Source organism: Xenopus laevis, chromosome 2L (genome assembly GCF_017654675.1).
Source record: "Xenopus laevis strain J_2021 chromosome 2L, Xenopus_laevis_v10.1, whole genome shotgun sequence".
Lineage (NCBI taxonomy): Eukaryota > Metazoa > Chordata > Amphibia > Anura > Pipidae > Xenopus > Xenopus laevis.
In genome coordinates this window covers 170,709,572-170,721,117 of record NC_054373.1, presented here as the reverse complement: position 1 = coordinate 170,721,117, position 11,546 = coordinate 170,709,572, and positions in this window count along the sequence as shown.

The window sequence follows — 11,546 nt, the reverse complement described above, 5'->3', positions numbered from 1 at the left end:
TAGTGCTGCACCACCCCCTAATCAACAGCACTATATTAATGGGTGAAGCACCTAGACATCTCCTACCTCACTCCTTAACTTGTGCGTCATTTAGATATCCAAGTTAGGGTGAAATGGGTGCAGTAGAATCCTGAAATGAGTACAGAGTAAAGAGCTTCAAACAAATATTACCTCTTAAGGGAATATAACAGCCAATCAACAATGGGCCAAAATTACTGGGATATTACTAAGGTTCTCAGGGCACAAATTGCCATTTTTAAAGAAAAACATCCCATAGCTCAAAATTCTGAAAATTCTACCCGCATTCGTCACCCTCCAGTACTTAGTCATAAGTGATCACTTGTAGCTAAGTATCGGAGGGTACGAAACGCACAAGGTGGATCGTCATGGGGTCAGTATGTAAAACTTTTTAATATGTATATTTGAAAAAAAATTTAATTTTGTGAATTATATGCTGTGGGATATTTTTCTTTAAAGGTACAGGGCTGTTTTAGGTAGGAACACAAAATATATTTTTTTGCCCATAGGGCCAAAAAGAAATTAGAACATTGAATGAGTTCATAACAGGAGTCCTATCTGCCCCTGATGGTGGCCTTGATTATCCTCTTGGATTATAACGTGCTCTTCCTTCAGTGGCGTATAGCAAATTAAGTTTTTGGGCCCCAAGATATTGGTAACTTGTTCTATTCTACCAAGATATATTGAAATTGCTCATTAGTTAGGACCTCACCTATACCCTATACACTGCTGGATCCCCCACCCCTGCAACCACAGGGTCTTCCTCCCTTTCTGCACTGTATGCCATGTACTATAACTTTCATGTTCCATAGACGGATTGTAGTAGGTTGATAATATAATTTTAAATAGTGAATAAAGTACCCCCTCTTGTAAAATATAAGGATATTATCAGTTACCAAGGAGTTTCATGACCATATAAAAGCACGAGGCAGTAGAGTTTTTATACCGGTCATGGAAATCCAAGGTGACTTCTAATATCCTCATATTTTACAAAAGGTATTTACATTATTTATTACAATACACAAGTATATTCATGGCTCATGTATTATAGATCTATAAGACCATGATGTGGGCATTTCTGAAGGTCATCATGATACCATCGAAATAGACTAAGTTCAAAGACTAACCAAGAATGGTTACCACAACGGAAAAACATTCAAAAGAAGAGAACTAGGAGACCTCATATATGCTTTGGGTTGCACAGAAGCAATAGTTATTTTTGGGTAGAAGCTGCTAGGAAACACAGCAGAATTATTAGAGACAAACAAAAATATCATGTAAATTAGTAGGCTAGATGGTCCTGGACCCCATGAATGTGTTTCCTGACTTGTCACTAGATGAGGAAGACAGTGCATTGCAACATATGTGTCCCATAAAGTTTTCAGTACCCAGCAAGATATACACCTTTTAGCTCACTCACATGGCCCCTGCTCCCTGACTTCACTAAGGTGGTTGGTCACCTTAGCCCTGATACTGGGGCCTTAAGCTGCCCATAGACGCAAAGATCTGATTGTACGAATCAAGGATTCGTACGATTTTTGGACCATGTGTGGAGAGTCCCGTCATTTTTCGTCCGGCGGAGATCGGTCGTTTGGTCGATCGGACAGGTTAAAAGATTTCTGTCGGCTGCAAGTAATATCTCTGCATGTATTGCCGATCGTTCGATCTTCAGAGGGAGACTGTCACTAGCTTTGGTCAGACATAACTTTCATACGATTGCTGTCAGGGGCAGAACATCGGCTCATCTGTTCTTTTGTACTTTATTTGATCGGAATGATTAGTGGCAGGTCGGGAGATGGGGAAGTCCGATCATACGTTGATTCGTACAATCGGATCTTTGCGTCTGTGGCCAGCTGTATGCTCCAGGCACCCAACACATACAACCTTGGTACTATATAAAGACCAACGAGGAAAATCCATATGCCATAATCCATTAGATAAACCAGCAAAGATAGGAACGTCAGACTACCCCTGACCAATTTTGTAGCCTCCCTCCCACACTGGGAGGGAGCTACTCCCTGGTTGTTTGGGTAATTACTGTATTCCATAAAGAGCAAGGTTAAGACTAAATGGGGCCCTAGGCAGGGTAGTGGTTTCCCCCCCCCAACTGTTATAACTTCTTTGCAGCATTGAGGTTAGCATTCCCCCCTCAGAAAACCAGGAAGAAGGCAAATGTACAAATATACCCAAAACTCATAGCAGGATGGCACAGTGACAAATTCATATATAAATACCACAGAACTCACAGAAGGATGGTACAGTGGCAAATCAATGTATAAGTACACCCAGAACTCATAGCAGGATGGCACAGTGGCAATTCCATGTATAAATACATCCAGAACGCATAGCAGGTCGGTAAAGTGGCAAATTCATGTATAAATAGACCCAGAACTCATAGCAGGATGGTACAGTGGCAGTAACATGTATCAGTATGATAAATATGAAGTGATCTTAAATAGTTTATCCGTGACCAATAGCACTGGATACTTCTGCCTTCTCGCTAACCAATAAAGCTTACAGCCCCAGTGCTTATAATTTGGTTTGCCCTCCCCATATGTCACCCCATGTGCATGCTTTGGGTGGCGTAATGCGTCAGCCAAATGAAAGGGGAAGCCAGGAGAGCCTGCAAGTCAGTCACTGCGAGGGTGATGCGATGCAATCGGATCCATGATCGAATCTCATTCACACCTAATCCACACTTTTTGTGTTTTTTTACTATGCAGCCAAGAGGACCAGGCAACTAAAACTAGGAGGGCACTAAGCAACTGCCTAGCAGGTAATCTGGCACTGATTCCATATATACAGACCAATTCAGTGCTGCACATTTCAACTCCAGTTTTAGTAACTATGTTCCTGCTTTTTGTCGAAAGTCCATCCCTACTTGTTTCAGATTCTCATATAAACATCATCAGGGGAAATAATGTTCCTCATTTTCTTGCTTTGTTTGGTTAATTGTTCCTTAAAGCCTATTGAACACTAGATTTGATACAGTACATTGGTAGAAGCAAATTAGTCATTACAATTAATGTCGGCATGGGACCTCTTATCCAGAAATCTCTGAATTACAGGGGGCCCATCTCCCATAGAAAATAATACCTATTTTAGGAAATAATACTATTTTTTAACAACAATAATAATAATTATTATATATCTATAATGAAACAGTACCTTGTACTTGATGGTAACTAAGCTGCATGAATCCATATTGGTGGCAAAACAATCCTATTGGGTTTATTTAATGCACAAATTGTGTTTTTTTTAAAGGGGAAGGAAACCTCGTTGGCGCTAACCCCCCTCCCCCCTCCCGTGTATTGCCCCCCCTCCCTCCTCCCCCCTGGCTTACTCCTCCCGCTGGGCAAATGCCCCTAACTTGTTACTTACCCTTCTGCGCAGGTCCAGTCCAGGGAGTTCACAGCCGACATCTTCTTCCACGCGATCTTCTTCCTCCTTTGACCGGCGTTTTGGCGCATGCACAGTTGGAGCATTTCGCCGGTACGGATCTACTGCGCATGCGCCAAAAGTCACGCGCATGCGCAGTAGATCGTACCGGCGAAATGATCCTACTGCGCATGCGCCGGTCAAAGGAGGAAGAAGATCGCGTGGAAGAAGATGTCGGCTGTGAACTCCCTGGACTGGACCTGCGCAGAAGGGTAAGTAACAAGTTAGGGGCATTTGCCCAGCGGGAGGGGTAGGCCAGGGGGGAGGAGGGAGGGGGGGCAATACACGGGAGGGGGGGTGGGGGTTAGTGCCGAGGAGGTTTCCTTCCCCTTTAAGTAGACTTAAGGTATGGTGATCCAAATTACAGGAAAAACTAATTATTATTATTATAACTAATTATCTGGAAAACCAAGCATTCTGGATAATAGCAACCAGCTTGAGCTCAGCCCAAATTAATTCACAATGCAGATTTATGGGCGCACTACCTTTATACCATTTAATCCCTTTTTTTTCTCAACTTATTTTTTATATGTTCTGAATCACAGGAAGGCCATCTCCCATAGACTCAATTATAATCAAATAATTCCAATTATGAAACATATTTACTTTTTCTCTGTAATAATAAACTTGTACTTAATCAACTTGTACTTGATCCCAACTAAGATATAATTAATCCTTATTGGAAGCAAAACCAGCCAATTGGGTTTATTTAGGGGGTTATTTACTAAACCTCGAATTTATGTGGTCGGCCTTTTTGGGGCAAATACTCAAATCTTTCGTGAAAAAAAATCAAGATTTATTATACACCAATGCTGCAAAATAGCCTGAATACGAAAATCCGCCATCTCAGACTCAAGGTCCTGTGTAAGTCAATGGGACAGGCACCTATCTAAATTTGAAGCTATCATGGTCTGCGCTGGGTTTAGCCAAAAATCAGACCTTTTCTGCGGTTTCAGGCAAAAACGTGAAAAAAAAATTGAGCGATTCTGTAAAAAAGTCCAAAAAAAATTTGAGCGATTCGCATTTTCGCTCAATTTTTTCTGTGATCTGATTAATTTGGGTTATTTTATTAATAAATAAAATCAAATCGGGCATGGGAGTTTGGTCGGGGTTTTTTAAATAAAATAAGAGATAAATTCGGATTTTTTTAAAATAAAATAGATAAATTCATATTTTAGTAAATAATCCCCTTAATATATAAATGATTTCTAGCAGTATGGAGAGCCAAATTACAGAAAAAGCCCTTCTCCTAAAAACCCAGGTCCTGAGAATTCTGGATAATAGGTCCCATACCTGTTATTGGCAGGTAATTCCCTAGCTAGCACTTTTGTTTTTTTTATATTAGAGCATGCTGCCATCTAGTGACAATATTATTATCAACAGCATATTATGCAGCACTTCACAACACAAGGCTTGTTGCATCCAACATATAGATTAGCTAATTACTATTAACAACTATTATCAGCTACAATAATATTGTCTATAAAGTTTAAATAAGGGGTCACTTTACATTTTGATACTTATAAGCTGGCCAGAGGAGAAAATGCACAATGAGCCTTAACCTTTGTTGTTGCAACAGTAGGCACATAAGGTAAACTTCATTGCAGCCTCTATTATTGATGAAGGAGTTTGCAGCATTTTTTTCAGTGCATGGCAAAATTTTAGTGTAAACTCATGAGAAATATTGCTGCTGCCGAAACCAGAAAATTCACCCCGATATCATTCAGTTATCCCTATTTTCTTTGCATAAATTGAGGCTAGGGATGCACCAAATCCAGGATTCAGCCGAATCTTCTTGCCTAGCAGAACCATATCCAAATCATTGAAATCATGTGACTTTTTTACAAAGTAAAATTTTTTTTAGTGCGCAGCTCTTTTTGCCTCCCCCTCATTTGCATATGCAAATGAGGGTTCCGAACTAATTTGGAATTTGGGGTTCGGCCAAATCCACAATTTTTACTTTCATGAAACATAGAAGAATATTAGTGTGACCAACTGAACAAAAAGCTGAAATCACTTGTATTTTACATATACAGGCATGGGACCTGTTATCCAGAATGCTCAGGACCTGGCATTTTCCGAATAACGGATCTTTCCGTAATTTGGGTCTTCATGCCTTAAGTCTACTAGAAATTCATTTAAACATTAAATAAACCCAATAGGCTGGTTTTGCTCCTAATAAGGATTAATTATATCTTAGTTGGGATCAAGTACAAGCTACTCTTTTATTATTACACAGAAAAAGGAAATAATTTTTGGGAGACTGACATTCCGTAATTCGGAGCTTTCTTGATAAGGGATCCTATACCTGTAGTACATTGGTTTATACTGGTCACCCACACAAAGGCAGAGCTTACTATTTTCTCTCCTTCGTCTCTTGCCCCAGTGGGACCTGCTCTGAAGCCTAAAGCAGAAGAGGGCGCTCAAACGCTTTTCAATATAATTAATCTACATAGGATTATTGGGAGTAGCCTATATATTAGGGATGCACCACTATTTTGGATTCGGCCGAACCCCCGAATCCTTATCGAAAGATTCGGCCAAATAACAAACTGAATACTAATTTGCATATGCAAATTATTGGTGAGAAGGGGAACACATTTTTTGCTTCCTTGTTTTGTGACAAAAAGTCAGTTTCCCTCTCTGCCCCTAATTTGCATATGCAAATTAAGAATCGGTTCGGCTGAATCTTTCGCGAAGGATTCGGGGGTTTGACCGAATCCAAAATAGTGGATCCGGTGCATATACTGTATATATAATTCTCATCAGGCTGGAGCACTCATACAATCAAGGCCGACTGCCTGGGTGCAGGTTACAAATAGTATGTACAAAACAGTCTTGAAAAAACCGCACTCACAGGACTTGTAAAGAATAAAAAAATGAAAAGTTTTATTACGACGTTTCGGCTCTAATACTAGAGCCTTCCTCAGGTGAAATACACAGTGGCAGTAACAATCTATATAAACATAAAAAGGCGCCAAACATCAGCTTGTGACGTCATCGGGGCCTGGATGCGTCACTAATTGATGGTGCATAAAACAGTTTTACTCAACAGCCGCTATTCCTATGTAAGTGAATATTCGAGTGCATATGTGACTTACTATGCGGCAATGAGGGTGCTCTTATATACTCAAACAGTGCTGTGATGCAGCCCATATGCTTTGGTGCTGTTTTAAAATCATATCGCCACTTACCCAGGGAGGACCGTGAATAGCAGAGGGAAAGGAGCGCTCACCATGTCGCCTCTGAAGACAGGAGGCGTGTTCCACTAAGCGAAGCTGAGACCCCTTCACCTGTCCTTCCAATGCGCCGCTTAGCTCAGGCGCCAGCTCACTGCCGGTGTATACCGATCTCCCCGTACGTGCCATTAGGAGGCCCCGCCTCCATGCGGTGCAGATGTCACTCACAGGGCTGTGAGTATTATCGCCACAGGGTTTAAATATCTTAGTATATATTCCCATATACGTATAGCGCACAGGTGCCAGAGATGGAGTGAGACAAAACGCCCACCCAACTCGCACCTATTTGCGCTTTCTCGTATGACAACTAGTCATTTAATAAACCAAAAAATGCCCATCTGGCTACACCGTTTGGAACGCTCGTCTTCATTGGAAGTAGGGGAGGGAGCTAGCGCCTGTGCATATATTATCGCTTGAGGATTGTTAGGGGTGTACAGCATCTGGACAACGTCTTCCCTGTCCGAGGCCTACCTGTCAAAACTGCTATACATTCGGTACCTCCAGGTAATCAGGGCCTGTCCACGGTGATATAGGCCCTTGCAGGCTGGGTGTGGTGAAATACTGTGAAAAATAAAAACAAAAGCAACCATGTAATAACTGCCCATTTGAACATTCGCAACATATTAACAAGAGATGGTATCCTTAGAGCACACAGTTTCTAATGAATACATAATAGCCATATAATCCTCTTGTAGCAAAATGTTAATCTTTGTAAGAAAACAGTTTCTGTGTAGATACATTAAGACCCATTTCATGAAGTAGTCTATTGTAGCCACCCACCGCAGACATGATATTGTCATTGGGCCCCTGTGTTCTAATAGAAAGGAGACATAGGTAAGGTCTCATTTAACCCCTTAGGGGCTAGTGTGTCCAAAGTAAAAATCCACATTCTCTCCTTTCTCAATAGTAGTAAGTCTCTGTTGCCTCCTCTCTTAGGGGCAGGCACATGATTTTTATCATTTGCCTGAATTGAGGGAGTGTGTGTCCCATCTTCAACCAATGCCTAGGGACTGGTTGTTCCGCCTTTCCTGTGGCAAGGGCGCTCCTGATAGCGATACGATGATTGTTCATTCGCTCCCGGTATGTAGTGGAAGCTTTGCCTATGTAGTGCAATCCACAAGGACACCAAGCCATGTATACAATGTGGTCAGTTGTACAAGTCACTCTGTGCTGTATTTTGTACTTTTCCCCAGTCCTGGGGTGTGTGAAATAGGTGCCTTGGGACATACCTCCGCATGTCAAACAGCTGGCACATTTGTAGCATCCAGATTTTAGTGGTTGATTCAACCAGGTGGCCCCTGTATTAGATGTCTTAGTCAGGTTCTTTACCACCAACATATCGCTTAAATTTCGTCCCCTCCTGTAGGCTACCATAGGTTCCTTCTTGCCATAGAAGGGTAGGTATGCTTCTGTCTTAACTATTTCCCATCGTTCCTTCAGGGCTTTCTTGATCTGTGGACTGGCATCCGTCCATTCTGTAACAAAAATGGAATCCGAGCCTTCTTTGGGCGACTTCACCTGTTACTGTATGAGGTCCTCTTGAGTGTGACCCCGTGCCCTCTCCAATTGCTCTTTGATCAGGGTATCGTCATAGCCCCTGGAGGCAAACTGGCTAGCTAAGTCAGTCAGTTGGAGTTCTGCCGTAGCCCGATTGGAATTATTCCTAATAACTCTTAGGAATTGCGAGTACAGAACCCCCCGGGACATATGCGGCGGATGGTGAGACTGGGCTTGGATCAAACTGATTCTATCAGTAGGCTTTCTGTACAGCGTGGTAAATAACTGATGGTCCTCTATATAGATACTTAGATCTAAATAGTTTATCTTTTGTCTGTCATGAGTCATTGTCAGCCTGATAGGAGAAACTATGTCATTTAGGGATTTGTGAAAATCAAACAGTTCACCCTCCGTTCCCTGCCACAGTATTAGTAGATCATCAATATAGCGTTTGTAAAATGTGATCTTTGTTCCACCCAAGGGGAGTAAATATTGTTCTTCATATGTTTGCATGAATAAATTGGCAAAAGAGGGAGCTACATTTGATCCCATTGCAGAAATAGTTGTGTGTCAAGACCAGGTCGAGTAAAGATATCAAGAATTCAATGGGAGGTGGTCCCTGGTGGGATCTCCGTAAGGCCTCTCTACACACCTCAATCCCACTATTATGAGGAATCACCGTGTATAAACTAGAGACATCCATCGTCACCAGTATACAGCCTGTTGGTACCCTTACCTCCTTCAATAAAGAAATTAAGTGTGTGGTGTCTTTTACATAGGAACCCATCTCCTGCACCAAGGGTTGTAAAAAAGAGTCTAAATATTGGGCCACTGGTTGGAATAGTGAGCCTATTGCCGAGATGATTGGGCGACCAGGGGGTTCGGCCAAGGATTTATGTATTTTAGGCAAAGTGTAAATAAAGGGTGTCCTGGGATGATCAGTAGTTAGAAAATTGCTAGTATTGATATCGATCCACCCTGCTGATATGCCTGCCTTTATCAGGGAATCCAATTTATTTTTGTATAGTGTAGTGGGGTCCCCTCTAAGGGGGGTATAGGTTTTAATATCTGACAGTTGCTCTCGTAGTTCTCGTATATAGTATGTTTTGTCCAGTAAGACAATTGCCCCTCCTTTATCAGCCTGTCTTATGATAAAAGTTCCTTGTCCTCCTTTAGGGATTTTAGGGCCTCTCTTTCAATACTGGACAAATTTGAAAAAAACTTGCCCTTATGCTGATGTATCACTTTAGAGTCATTGGCCAACAACTGAGTAAAAATCGAAATAGCTGTTATTAGATAGATATATATTATATATATATATATATATATATATATATATATATATATATATATATATATATATATATAATATCTAATCTCTGGAGTTGTATCACTATGGGGGTTATTTACTAAACTCAGGGTTTAATAAATTCCGAAAAATTTGTGATTTTTGTTTTTATAAAAACTGACAAAATCACAAATTTTTCAGAATTCCCTAAACCCTGAGGATGGAAAAGGCAGAATCTGAAAATTCGGCATCTCAGACCTGTCAAGGTTGCATATAAGTCAATGGGAGAAAATTCGGGTGAAAATTTGGAAAAAATCTTGAAAATCAGATGAAAAGTCCAAAAAAAAGTGTAAATCAGATTTTTTTCAGCAAAGCAAATTTTCAGAAAAATTTAATAAATCAGCGTAAAAGACCCATGCGGATTTGATCGGAGTTTGCAGCAGAAAATGTTGAGATAAAATCGGACTTTGATAAATAACCCACTATCAAAGCTATAGGGGTGACTAAGTGCGGCTCATTCGAGGCCACAGGTGTGTTAAATTGATAAAGCTCCAACGGTTCACTAAGGAAATAAGCCAAATAGCAGAACTTGCTGCAAAGTGATTATTCACTAATACACTCTATTCGGTAAATAAACACTTTGCAGCATGTTCAGCTATTTGGCTTATTTCCTTAGTGAACCGTTGGAGCTTTGCAAAATAACCCACTATGTGTTGGAAATGCAGGAAAATGATTGCCAGTTTTTTTTAAATACTTACGGTCCTTTAGAGGGGTTATTTACTTTCCAACACTTTTCAGTGACTGACAGCTTCAATGTGTTGGTTGGTTACATCCAGGAAAAAAGGTTAGGTAGAGAAACTCACATGTAAATAGTTGAAGGGGTTGTCGACCTTTAATTTAAAATTAGTAGAATGTAGAGAGTGATATTCGGAGACAATTTGCAATTGGTTTTCATATTTTATTTGTGGTTTTTGACTTATTTAGCTTTTTATTCAGCAGCTCTCCAGTTTGCAATTTCAGCAACCTGGTTGCTAGGGTCCAAAATTGCCCTAGCAACCATGCACTGATTTGAATAAGAGACTTGAATATGAATAGGAGAGGCCTGAATAGAAAAATGAGTAGGACAAATTTGAAAGCTGAAAAGGTTCAGAAGAAGGCAAATAATGCATAAAATATTTAAAGAAATAATGAAGGCCAATTGAAACGTTGCTCAGAATTAGCCATTCTATAACTTAAAGGCAAACCACCTTTGAACAAGGAAATCCTTAGAACTACAGAGCAAAGATTGATTACTAAATATTTAGCTCAACAAAAGTCCAGGGAAAAACAAAATATCATAAGGAGCTATATATTATCATTGGAAAAGCAGCAAATGTTGGGAGTTGGGAAGTGTATGGAACATGCCAGTCAAGGACAACAGGAGCAGTGAACATGGAAGGTCAACAGGAGAGACATTATTTAAAATAAAAAAAATTCAGTTTTTGAGAAAATATGAAATGGATATTTTTCTGTTGATTTAACTTAAAAATACTGACACGAGATTTCTTGGAATGTCATGAAATTTATTCAAGCGATTTCACAGTAGATTGAAATTCAAATAATGACTTCTGAATATCATGAGATCGTACACAGCATCAGGACAGCCGATTCGACCAACGTTCAATAGAAAACGCACGGATAACTTTGAAATCAGATCCCAGTGTTCAGAGAAAAGAAACGTTTGCTTTTAAACCCAGTCCTCATCGAAGGATTATTGTCAGGCAAGGTCCATACAGTACGACCTGATTCCTGCCAGTGATATTTAGGGGCAGATCAACAATTTCAAAGTAATGGGAGGTTTTTTGAACTCCCATAACTTCGAAATTCTAATAAAAAAAAAGATCAATCGAAATTTATTTAAAAAAACAAATCAAAGTTTTTAACTTGTATTAGAATCATTCGAATCGAAGTTTTAGCACATTAGATCGAATTCAAATCAAAGTATTTGCCCCAAATAGGCTCTAGGAGGTCCCCTATAGGCTAAAACAATTCGGCACGTTTTAGATGTAGGGATGGGCAAATTTGAG